Genomic DNA, 13,601 nt, shown 5'->3' with positions numbered 1-13,601 from the left:
CATGTAGGCTTAAGTGACATATTGTGCTATTTGGAAAATGTAAAGACTCTCTGAACTTAAAATTCTTCAAGACAGGTTTTTTTTAAAGAAGGGAAATGCAGTTTTGTCATCCTTTCATTCTAGGATGAGCAAATTAACACATAGGAGTAGATTATAAGGTCCTGTGTTAGAGTTTCTGCAGTGCTTAAAGGCGTTTTGGCACAGTTCAAAGCGGATCAACCTCTTTCCATGAGAGTCATTTTGAATGATTGTCATTTAAATAACTAAACTAAAAACAGAAGTTATTCTTTTTCGTTTAAACCTCATGAAAACAATGAACTTATGATGTTTTCATGCAAGCCTGACCAGTGAAGCACATTTGTGTACTTATAAGTGAAAGTCGTGTGTTTCTGCAACGCTGAAAAGCGTTTCTGCACACGGAAAAGCACATCTAACACTCAAGTAGCCTTAAACTGCTCAGAGAATTACTGTGTTGAAAAAAACCTTTCCCACTCTCAGAAAACTCGTTTCATATCTAAACTTGTTTACCCAAATGAGCACCCATGAATACAGTTTTATTTAGAACAGGTAGTATAGTAAGTCCGTAGTGAAAAAAAGTTGTATTAACTTCTTAAAGTGCAGAAACGCGTTTTCTCAGCGAAAGAAGCACTATTTTAGCAAATCTAAGCAATTCCAAAAACAGGAGCAACCTTGGTTACAGTTTTATTTAGAACAGGTAGTATAGTAATTCCGTAGTGAAAAAACAAGTTAAAATATAAAAAAAAGTCATTTCTGACAGTAGGGAAAGTGTTCCCACAACAATACTTTATAATTGAGTTCAAAACTAATGTTTAGAGTTGTAATAACTTCTTCGTGTGCAGAAACGTGTTTTCTCAGCGAAAGAAGCACTATTTTAACATATCTAAACATGATTACGCAAATGAGCACCCATGAATACACTTTTATTTCGAACAGGTAAAATAGTAAGTCCGTAGTGAAACAACAAGTTAAAATGTAAAAAAAAGTCATTTCTGACAGTAGGGAAAGTGTTCCCACAACAATACTTTTTAATTGAGGTCAAAACTAATGTTGAGAGTTGTATTAACTTCTTCATGTGCAGAAATGTGTTTTCTCAGCGAAAGAAGCACTACTGTAACATATCTAAACATGTTTACCCAAATGAGCCCCCATGAATACACTTTTATTTAGAACAGGTAAAATAGTAAGTCCGTAGTGAAACAACAAGTTAAAATGTAAAAAAAGGTCATTTCTGACATTAGGGAAAGTGTTCCCATAACAATACTTTACAACTGAGTTCAAAACTAATGTTGAGAGTTGTATTAACTTCTTTATGTGCAGAAACGTGTATTCTCAGCGAAAGAAGCATTATTTTAGCATATCTAAGCAATTCAACAAAGAGGAGCAACCTTGGTTACAGTTTTATTTAGAACAGGTAATATAGTAAGTCCGTAGTGAAAAAACAAGTTAAAATGTAAAAAAAAGTAATTTCTGAGAGTAGGGAAAGTGTTCCCACAACAATACTTTATAACTGAGTTCAAAACTAATGTTGAGAGTTGTATTAACTTTTTTATGTGCAGAAACGTGTATTCTCAGCGAAAGAAGCACTATTTTAGCATATCTAAGAAATTCAACAAACAGAAGCAAAAGTGGTTTCAGTTTTATTTAGAACAGGTAATATAATAAATTCCGTAGTGAAAAAAAACAAGTTTAAATGTAAAAAAAGTCATTTCTGACAGTAGAGAAAGTGTTCCTATAACAATACTTTTTAATTGAGGTCAAAACTAATGTTGAGAGTTGTAATTAACTTCTTAAAGTGCAGAAACGTGTTTTCTCAGCGAAAGAAGCACTATTTTAACATATCTAAACATGATTACGCAAATGAGCACCCATGAATACAGTTTTATTTAGAACAGGTAATATGGTAAGTTCGTAATGAAAAAATAAGTGAAAATGTAAAAAAAAGTCATTTCTGACAGTAGGGAAAGTGTTCCCACAAAAATACTTTATAACTGAGTTCAAAATTAATGTTTAGAGTTGTATTAACGTCTTAAAGTGCAGAAATGCGTTTTCTTAGCGAAAGAAGCACTATTTTAGCAAATCTAAGCAATTCAACAAACTGGAGCAACTTTGGTTACAGTTTTATTTAGAACAGGTAATATAGTTATTCCGTAGTGAACAAAACAAGTTAAAATGTAAAAAAGTCATTTCTGACAGTAGGGAAAGTGTTCCTATAACAATACTTTTTAATTGAGGTCAAAACTAATGTTGAGAGTTGTATTAACTTCTTCATGTGCAGAAACGTGTTTTCTCAGCGAAAGAAGCACTATTGTAACATATCTAAACATGATTACGCAAATGAGCACTCGTGAATACAGTTTTATTTAGAACAGGTAATATAGTTATTCCGTAGTGAACAAAACAAGTTAAAAGGTAAAAAAAAAGTCATTTCTGACAGTAGGGAAAGTGTTCCTATAACAATACTTTTTAATTGAGGTCAAAACTAATGTTGTGAGTTGTATTAACTTTTTTATGTGCAGAAACGTGTATTCTCAGTGAAAGAAGCACTATTTTAGCACATCTAAGAAATTCAACAAACAGAAGCAAACTTGGTTTTAGTTTTATTTAGAATAGGAAATATAGTAAATTCCGTAGTGAAAAAACAAGTTAAAATGTAAAAAAAAGTCATTTCTGACAGTTGGGAACGTCTTCCCACAACAATACTTTATAACTGAGTTGAAAACTAATGTTGAGAGTTGTATTAACTTCTTAAACTGCAGAAACGCGTTTTCTCAGCGAAAGAAGCACTATTTTAGCAAATCTAAGCAATTCAACAAACAGGAGCAACCTTGGTTTCAGTTTTATTTAGAACAGGAAATATAGTAAATTCCGTAGTGAAAAAACAAGTTAAAATGAAAAAAGAAAGTCATTTCTGACAGTTGGGAACGTTTTCCCACAACAATACTTTATAACTGAGTTCAAAACTAATGTTGAGAGTTGTATTAACTTTTTTATGTGCAGAAACGTGTATTCTCAGTGAAAGAAGCACTATTTTAGCACATCTAAGAAATTCAACAAACAGAAGCAAACTTGGTTTTAGTTTTATTTAGAACAGGAAATATAGTAAATTCCGTAGTGAAAAAACAAGTTCAAATGTAAAAAAAGTCATTTCTGACATTAGGAAAAGTGTTCCCATAACAATACTTTATAACTGAGTTCAAAACTAATGTCTTTGATTTGTGTTAACTTCTTAATGTGCAGAAACGCGTTTTCTCAGCGAAAGAAGCACTATTGTAACATATCTAAACATGTTTACCCAAATGAGCACCAATGAATACAGTTTTATTTAGAACAGGTTATATAGTAATTCCGTAGCGGAAAAACAAGTTAAAATGTAAGAAAAGTCATTTCTGACAGTAGGGCAAGTGTTCCCATAACAATACTTTATAACTGAGTTCAAAACTAATGTTTAGAGTTGTATTAATTTCTTAAAGTGCAGAAATGCGTTTTCTCAGCGAAAGAAGCACTATTTTAGAAAATCTAAGCAATTCAACAAATAGGAGCAACCTTGGTTACGATTTTATTTAGAACAGGTAGTATAGTAATTCCGTATTGAAAAAATAAGTTAAAATGTAAGAAAAGTCATTTCTGACAGTTGGGAAAGTGTTCCCACAACAATACTTTATAACTGAGTTCAAAACTAATGTCTTTGAGTTGTATTAACTTCTTAATGTGCAGAAACGCGTTTTCTCAGCGAAAGAAGCACTACTGTAACATATCTAAACATGTTTACCCAAATGAGCACCCATGAATACAGTTTTATTTAGAACAGGTAATATAGTAAGTCCGTAGTGAAAAATCAAGTTCAAATGTAAAAAAAGTCATTTCTGACAGTTGGGAAAGTGTTTCCACAACAATACTTTATAACTGAGTTCAAAACTAATGTTTAGATTTGTATTAACTTCTTAAAGTGCAGAAACGCGTTTTCTCAGCGAAAGAAGCACTATTTAGCAAATCTAAGCAATTCAACAAACAGGAGCAACTTTGGTTACGGTTTTATTTAGAACAGGTAGTATAGTAATTCTGTAGTGAAAAAATAAGTTAAAATGTAAGAAAAATCATTTCTGACAGTGGGGAAAGTGTTCCCACAACAATACTTTATAACTGAGTTCAAAACTAATGTCTTTGAGTTGTATTAACTTCTTAATGTGCAGAAACGTGTTTTCTCAGCGAAAGAAGCACTATTGTAACATATCTAAACATGTTTACCCAAATGAGCACCCATGAATACAGTTTTATTTAAAACAGGTAGTATAGTAATTCCGTATTGAAAAAATAAGTTAAAATGTAAGAAAAGTCATTTCTGACAGTGGGGAAAGTGTTCCCACAACAATACTTTATAACTGAGTTCAAAACTAATGTCTTTGATTTGTGTTAACTTCTTAATGTGCAGAAACGCGTTTTCTCAGCGAAAGAAGCACTATTGTAACATATCTAAACATGTTTACCCAAATGAGCACCCATGAATACAGTTTTATTTAGAACAGGTTATATAGTAATTCCGTATTGAAAAAATAAGTTAAAATGTAAGAAAAGTCATTTCTGACAGTAGGGAAAGTGTTCCCATAACAATACTTTATAACTGAGTTCTAAACTAATGTTGAGAGTTGTATTAACTTCTTAAAGTGCAGAAACGCGTTTTCTCAGCGAAAGAAGCACTATTTAGCAAATCTAAGCAATTCAACAAACAGGAGCAACTTTGGTTACGGTTTTATTTAGAACAGGTAGTATAGTAATTCTGTAGTGAAAAAATAAGTTAAAATGTAAGAAAAATCATTTCTGACAGTGGGGAAAGTGTTCCCACAACAATACTTTATAACTGAGTTCAAAACTAATGTCTTTGAGTTGTATTAACTTCTTAATGTGCAGAAACGTGTTTTCTCAGCGAAAGAAGCACTATTGTAACATATCTAAACATGTTTACCCAAATGAGCACCCATGAATACAGTTTTATTTAAAACAGGTAGTATAGTAATTCCGTATTGAAAAAATAAGTTAAAATGTAAGAAAAGTCATTTCTGACAGTGGGGAAAGTGTTCCCACAACAATACTTTATAACTGAGTTCAAAACTAATGTCTTTGATTTGTGTTAACTTCTTAATGTGCAGAAACGCGTTTTCTCAGCGAAAGAAGCACTATTGTAACATATCTAAACATGTTTACCCAAATGAGCACCCATGAATACAGTTTTATTTAGAACAGGTTATATAGTAATTCCGTATTGAAAAAATAAGTTAAAATGTAAGAAAAGTCATTTCTGACAGTAGGGAAAGTGTTCCCATAACAATACTTTATAACTGAGTTCTAAACTAATGTTGAGAGTTGTATTAACTTCTTAAAGTGCAGAAACGCGTTTTCTCAGCGAAAGAAGCACTATTTAGCAAATCTAAGCAATTCAACAAACAGGAGCAACTTTGGTTACGGTTTTATTTAGAACAGGTAGTATAGTAATTCTGTAGTGAAAAAATAAGTTAAAATGTAAGAAAAGTCATTTCTGACAGTAGGGAAAGTGTTCCCACAACAATACTTTATAACTGAGTTCAAAACTAATGTCTTTGAGTTGTATTAACTTCTTAATGTGCAGAAACGCGTTTTCTCAGCGAAAGAAGCACTATTTTAGCAAATCTAAGCAATTCAACAAACAGGAGCAACTTTGGTTACGGTTTTATTTAGAACAGGTAGTATAGTCATTCCGTAGTGAAAAAATAAGTTAAACTGTAAGAAAAGTCATTTCTGACAGTGGGGAAAGTGTTCCAACAACAATACTTTATAACTGAGTTCAAAAACTAATGTCTTTGAGTTGTATTAACTTCTTAATGTGCAGAAACGTGTTTTCTCAGCGAAAGAAGCACTATTGTAACATATCTAAACATGTTTACCCAAATGAGCACCCATGAATACAGTTTTATTTAGAACAGGTTATATAGTAATTCCGTATTGAAAAAATAAGTTAAAATGTAAGAAAAGTCATTTCTGACAGTAGGGAAAGTGTTCCCATAACAATACTTTATAACTGAGTTCTAAACTAATGTTGAGAGTTGTATTAACTTCTTAAAGTGCAGAAACGCGTTTTCTCAGCGAAAGAAGCACTATTTAGCAAATCTAAGCAATTCAACAAACAGGAGCAACTTTGGTTACGGTTTTATTTAGAACAGGTAGTATAGTAATTCTGTAGTGAAAAAATAAGTTAAAATGTAAGAAAAGTCATTTCTGACAGTAGGGAAAGTGTTCCCACAACAATACTTTATAACTGAGTTCAAAACTAATGTCTTTGAGTTGTAGTAACTTCTTAATGTGCAGAAACGCGTTTTCTCAGCGAAAGAAGCACTATTGTAACATATCTAAACATGTTTACCCAAATGAGCACCCATGAATACAGTTTTATTTAGAACAGGTTATATAGTAATTCCGTATTGAAAAAATAAGTTAAAATGTAAGAAAAGTCATTTCTGACAGTGGGGAAAGTGTTCCCACAACAATACTTTATAACTGAGCTCAAAACTATTGTCTTTGATTTGTGTTAACTTCTTAATGTGCAGAAACGCGTTTTCTCAGCGAAAGAAGCACTATTGTAACATATCTAAACATGTTTACCCAAATGAGCACCCATGAATACAGTTTTATTTAGAACAGGTTATATAGTAATTCCGTATTGAAAAAATAAGTTAAAATGTAAGAAAAGTCATTTCTGACAGTAGGGAAAGTGTTCCCACAACAATACTTTATAACTGAGTTCAAAACTAATGTCTTTGAGTTGTATTAACTTCTTAATGTGCAGAAACGTGTTTTCTCAGCGAAAGAAGCACTATTGTAACATATCTAAACATGTTTACCCAAATGAGCACCCATGAATACAGGTTTATTTAAAACAGGTAGTATAGTAATTCCGTATTGAAAAATCAAGTTAAAATGTAAGAAAAGTCATTTCTGACAGTGGGGAAAGTGTTTCCACAACAATACTTTATAACAGAGTTCTAAACTAATGTTGAGAGTTGTATTATCTTCATAAAGTGCAGAAACGCGTTTTCTCAGCGAAAGAAGCACTATTTTAGCAAATCTAAGCAATTCAACAAACAGGAGCAACTTTGGTTACGGTTTTATTTAGAACAGGAAGTATAGTAATTCCGTAGTGAAAATATAAGTTAAAATGTAAGAAAAGTCATTTCTGACAGTGGGGAAAGTGTTCCCACAACAATACTTTATAACTGAGTTCAAAACTAATGTTGAGAGTTGTATTATCTTCTTAAAGTGCAGAAACGCGTTTTCTCAGCGAAAGAAGCACTATTTTAGCAAATCTAAGCAATTCAACAAACAGGAGCAACTTTGGTTACGGTTTTATTTAGAACAGGTAGTATAGTAATTCCGTATTGAAAAAAAAAGTTAAAATGTAAGAAAAGTCATTTCTGACAGTAGGGAAAGTGTTCCCACAACAATACTTTATAACTGAGTTCCAAACTAATGTCTTTGAGTTGTATTAACTTCTTAATGTGCAGAAACGCGTTTTCTCAGCGAAAGAAGCACTATTGTAACATATCTAAACATGTTTACCCAAATGAGCACCCATGAATACAGTTTTATTTAGAACAGGTTATATAGTAATTCCGTATTGAAAAAATAAGTTAAAATGTAAGAAAAGTCATTTCTGACAGTAGGGAAAGTGTTCCCACAACAATACTTTATAACTGAGTTCAAAACTAATGTCTTTGAGTTGTATTAACTTCTTAATGTGCAGAAACGCGTTTTCTCAGCGAAAGAAGCACTATTGTAACATATCTAAACATGTTTACCCAAATGAGCACCCATGAATACAGTTTTATTTAGAACAGGTTATATAGTAATTCCGTATTGAAAAAATAAGTTAAAATGTAAGAAAAGTCATTTCTGACAGTAGGGAAAGTGTTCCCACAACAATACTTTATAACTGAGTTCAAAACTAATGTCTTTGAGTTGTATTAACTTCTTAGAGTGCAGAAACGCGTTTTCTCAGCGATAGAAGCACTATTTTAGCAAATCTAAGCAATTCAACAAACAGGAGCAACTTTGGTTACGGTTTTATTTAGAACAGGCAGTATAGTAATTCCGTAGTGAAAAAATAAGTTAAAATGTAAGAAAAATCATTTCTGACAGTAGGGAAAGTGTTCCCACAACAATACTTTATAACTGAGTTCAAAACTAATGTCGTTGAGTTGTATTAACTTCTTAATGTGCAGAAACGCGTTTTCTCAGGGAAAGAAGCACTATTGTAACATATCTAAACATGTTTACCCAAATGAGCACCCATGAATATAGTTTTATTTAGAACAGGTTATATAGTAATTCCATAGCGGAAAAACAAGTTAAAATGTAAAAAAAGTCATTTCTGAGAGTAGGGAGAGTGTTCCCATAACAATACTTTATAACTGAGTTGAAAACTAATGTTTAGAGTTGTATTAACTTCTTAAAGTGCAGAAACGCGTTTTCGCAGCGAAAGAAGCACTTTTTTTAGCAAATCTAAGCAATTCAACAAAGCTTGGTTATAGTTTTATTTAGAACAGGTTATATAGTAATTCCGTAGCGGAAAAACAAGTTAAAATGTAAGAAAAGTCATTTCTGACAGTAGGGCAAGTGTTCCCATAACAATACTTTATAAATGAGTTCTAAACTAATGTTGAGAGTTGTATTATCTTCTTAAAGTGCAGAAACGCGTTTTCTCAGCGAAAGAAGCACTATTTTAGCAAATCTAAGCAATTCAACAAACAGGAGCAACTTTGGTTACGGTTTTATTTAGAAAAGGTAGTATAGTAATTCCGTATTGAAAAAATAAGTCAAAATGTAAGAAAAGTCATTTCTGACAGTGGGGAAAGTGTTCCCACAACAATACTTTATAACTGAGTTCAAAACTAATGTCTTTGAGTTGTATTAACTTCTTAATGTGCAGAAACGCGTTTTCTCAGCGAAAGAAGCACTATTGTAACACATCTAAACATGTTTACCCAAATGAGCACCCATGAATACAGTTTTATTTAGAACAGGTTATATAGTAATTCCGTATTGAAAAAATAAGTTAAAATGTAAGAAAAGTCATTTCTGACAGTAGGGAAAGTGTTCCCACAACAATACTTTATAACTGAGTTCAAAACTAATGTCTTTGAGTTGTATTAACTTCTTAATGTGCAGAAACGTGTTTTCTCAGCGAAAGAAGCACTATTGTAACATATCTAAACATGTTTACCCAAATGAGCACCCATGAATACAGGTTTATTTAAAACAGGTAGTATAGTAATTCCGTATTGAAAAATCAAGTTAAAATGTAAGAAAAGTCATTTCTGACAGTGGGGAAAGTGTTCCCACAACAATACTTTATAACAGAGTTCTAAACTAATGTTGAGAGTTGTATTATCTTCATAAAGTGCAGAAACGCGTTTTCTCAGCGAAAGAAGCACTATTTTAGCAAATCTAAGCAATTCAACAAACAGGAGCAACTTTGGTTACGGTTTTATTTAGAACAGGAAGTATAGTAATTCCGTAGTGAAAATATAAGTTAAAATGTAAGAAAAGTCATTTCTGACAGTGGGGAAAGTGTTCCCACAACAATACTTTATAACTGAGTTCAAAACTAATGTTGAGAGTTGTATTATCTTCTTAAAGTGCAGAAACGCGTTTTCTCAGCGAAAGAAGCACTATTTTAGCAAATCTAAGCAATTCAACAAACAGGAGCAACTTTGGTTACGGTTTTATTTAGAACAGGTAGTATAGTAATTCCGTATTGAAAAAAAAGTTAAAATGTAAGAAAAGTCATTTCTGACAGTAGGGAAAGTGTTCCCACAACAATACTTTATAACTGAGTTCCAAACTAATGTCTTTGAGTTGTATTAACTTCTTAATGTGCAGAAACGCGTTTTCTCAGCGAAAGAAGCACTATTGTAACATATCTAAACATGTTTACCCAAATGAGCACCCATGAATACAGTTTTATTTAGAACAGGTTATATAGTAATTCCGTATTGAAAAAATAAGTTAAAATGTAAGAAAAGTCATTTCTGACAGTAGGGAAAGTGTTCCCACAACAATACTTTATAACTGAGTTCAAAACTAATGTCTTTGAGTTGTATTAACTTCTTAATGTGCAGAAACGCGTTTTCTCAGCGAAAGAAGCACTATTGTAACATATCTAAACATGTTTACCCAAATGAGCACCCATGAATACAGTTTTATTTAGAACAGGTTATATAGTAATTCCGTATTGAAAAAATAAGTTAAAATGTAAGAAAAGTCATTTCTGACAGTAGGGAAAGTGTTCCCACAACAATACTTTATAACTGAGTTCAAAACTAATGTCTTTGAGTTGTATTAACTTCTTAATGTGCAGAAACGCGTTTTCTCAGCGAAAGAAGCACTATTGTAACATATCTAAACATGTTTACCCAAATGACCACCCATGAATACAGTTTTATTTAGAACAGGTTATATAGTAATTCCGTATTGAAAAAATAAGTTAAAATGTAAGAAAAGTCATTTCTGACAGTAGGGAAAGTGTTCCCACAACAATACTTTATAACTGAGTTCAAAACTAATGTCTTTGAGTTGTATTAACTTCTTAATGTGCAGAAACGCGTTTTCTCAGCGAAAGAAGCACTATTGTAACATATCTAAACATGTTTACCCAAATGACCACCCATGAATACAGTTTTATTTAGAACAGGTTATATAGTAATTCCGTATTGAAAAAATAAGTTAAAATGTAAGAAAAGTCATTTCTGACAGTAGGGAAAGTGTTCCCACAACAATACTTTATAACTGAGTTCAAAACTAATGTCTTTGAGTTGTATTAACTTCTTAGAGTGCAGAAACGCGTTTTCTCAGCGATAGAAGCACTATTTTAGCAAATCTAAGCAATTCAACAAACAGGAGCAACTTTGGTTACGGTTTTATTTAGAACAGGCAGTATAGTAATTCCGTAGTGAAAAAATAAGTTAAAATGTAAGAAAAATCATTTCTGACAGTAGGGAAAGTGTTCCCACAACAATACTTTATAACTGAGTTCAAAACTAATGTCGTTGAGTTGTATTAACTTCTTAATGTGCAGAAACGCGTTTTCTCAGGGAAAGAAGCACTATTGTAACATATCTAAACATGTTTACCCAAATGAGCACCCATGAATATAGTTTTATTTAGAACAGGTTATATAGTAATTCCATAGCGGAAAAACAAGTTAAAATGTAAAAAAAGTCATTTCTGAGAGTAGGGAGAGTGTTCCCATAACAATACTTTATAACTGAGTTGAAAACTAATGTTTAGAGTTGTATTAACTTCTTAAAGTGCAGAAACGCGTTTTCGCAGCGAAAGAAGCACTTTTTTTTAGCAAATCTAAGCAATTCAACAAAGCTTGGTTATAGTTTAATTTAGAAAAGGTTATATAGTAATTCCGTAGCGGAAAAACAAGTTAAAATGTAAAAAAAGTCATTTCTGACAGTAGGGAAAGTGTTCCCATAACAATACTTTATGACTGAGTTCAAAACTAATGTTTAGAGTTGTATTAACTTCTTAAAGTGCAGAAACGCGTTTTCTAAGCGAAAGAAGCACTATTTTAGAAAATCTAATCAATTCAACAAACAGGAGCAACCTTGGTTACGGTTTTATTTAGAACAGGTAGTATAGTAATTCCGTAGTGAAAAAATAAGTTAAAATGTAAGAAAAGTCATTTCTGACAGTTGGGAACGTGTTCCCACAACAATACTTTATAACTGAGTTCAAAACTAATGTCGTTGAGTTGTATTAACTTCTTAATGTGCAGAAACGCGTTTTCTCAGGGAAAGAAGCACTATTGTAACATATCTAAACATGTTTACCCAAATGAGCACCCATGAATATAGTTTTATTTAGAACAGGTTATATAGTAATTCCGTAGCGGAAAAACAAGTTAAAATGTAAAAAAAGTCATTTCTGAGAGTAGGGAGAGTGTTCCCATAACAATACTTTATAACTGAGTTGAAAACTAATGTTTAGAGTTGTATTAAGTTCTTAAAGTGCAGAAACGCGTTTTCTCAGCGAAAGAAGCACTATTTTAGAAAATCTAAGCAATTCAACAAATAGGAGCAACCTTGGTTACGATTTTATTTAGAACAGGTAGTATAGTAATTCCGTATTGAAAAAATAAGTTAAAATGTAAGAAAAGTCATTTCTGACAGTTGGGAAAGTGTTCCCACAACAATACTTTATAACTGAGTTCAAAACTAATGTCTTTGAGTTGTATTAACTTCTTAATGTGCAGAAACGCGTTTTCTCAGCGAAAGAAGCACTACTGTAACATATCTAAACATGTTTACCCAAATGAGCACCCATGAATACAGTTTTATTTAGAACAGGTAATATAGTAAGTCCGTAGTGAAAAATCAAGTTCAAATGTAAAAAAAGTCATTTCTGACAGTTGGGAAAGTGTTTCCACAACAATACTTTATAACTGAGTTCAAAACTAATGTTTAGATTTGTATTAACTTCTTAAAGTGCAGAAAGGCGTTTTCTCAGCGAAAGAAGCACTATTTAGCAAATCTAAGCAATTCAACAAACAGGAGCAACTTTGGTTACGGTTTTATTTAGAACAGGTAGTATAGTAATTCTGTAGTGAAAAAATAAGTTAAAATGTAAGAAAAATCATTTCTGACAGTGGGGAAAGTGTTCCCACAACAATACTTTATAACTGAGTTCAAAACTAATGTCTTTGAGTTGTATTAACTTCTTAATGTGCAGAAACGTGTTTTCTCAGCGAAAGAAGCACTATTGTAACATATCTAAACATGTTTACCCAAATGAGCACCCATGAATACAGTTTTATTTAAAACAGGTAGTATAGTAATTCCGTATTGAAAAAATAAGTTAAAATGTAAGAAAAGTCATTTCTGACAGTGGGGAAAGTGTTCCCACAACAATACTTTATAACTGAGTTCAAAACTAATGTCTTTGATTTGTGTTAACTTCTTAATGTGCAGAAACGCGTTTTCTCAGCGAAAGAAGCACTATTGTAACATATCTAAACATATTTACCCAAATGAGCACCCATGAATACAGTTTTATTTAGAACAGGTTATATAGTAATTCCGTATTGAAAAAATAAGTTAAAATGTAAGAAAAGTCATTTCTGACAGTAGGGAAAGTGTTCCCATAACAATACTTTATAACTGAGTTCTAAACTAATGTTGAGAGTTGTATTAACTTCTTAAAGTGCAGAAACGCGTTTTCTCAGCGAAAGAAGCACTATTTAGCAAATCTAAGCAATTCAACAAACAGGAGCAACTTTGGTTACGGTTTTATTTAGAACAGGTAGTATAGTAATTCTGTAGTGAAAAAATAAGTTAAAATGTAAGAAAAGTCATTTCTGACAGTAGGGAAAGTGTTCCCACAACAATACTTTATAACTGAGTTCAAAACTAATGTCTTTGAGTTGTATTAACTTCTTAATGTGCAGAAACGCGTTTTCTCAGCGAAAGAAGCACTATTTTAGCAAATCTAAGCAATTCAACAAACAGGAGCAACTTTGGTTACGGTTTTATTTAGAACAGGTAGTATAG

Source organism: Salminus brasiliensis, chromosome 22, assembly GCF_030463535.1.
Source record: "Salminus brasiliensis chromosome 22, fSalBra1.hap2, whole genome shotgun sequence".
In the NCBI taxonomy this organism is placed as follows: domain Eukaryota; kingdom Metazoa; phylum Chordata; class Actinopteri; order Characiformes; family Bryconidae; genus Salminus; species Salminus brasiliensis.
The sequence above is the reverse complement of the archived record's forward strand: the minus strand, read 5'-3'. Positions refer to the sequence as shown.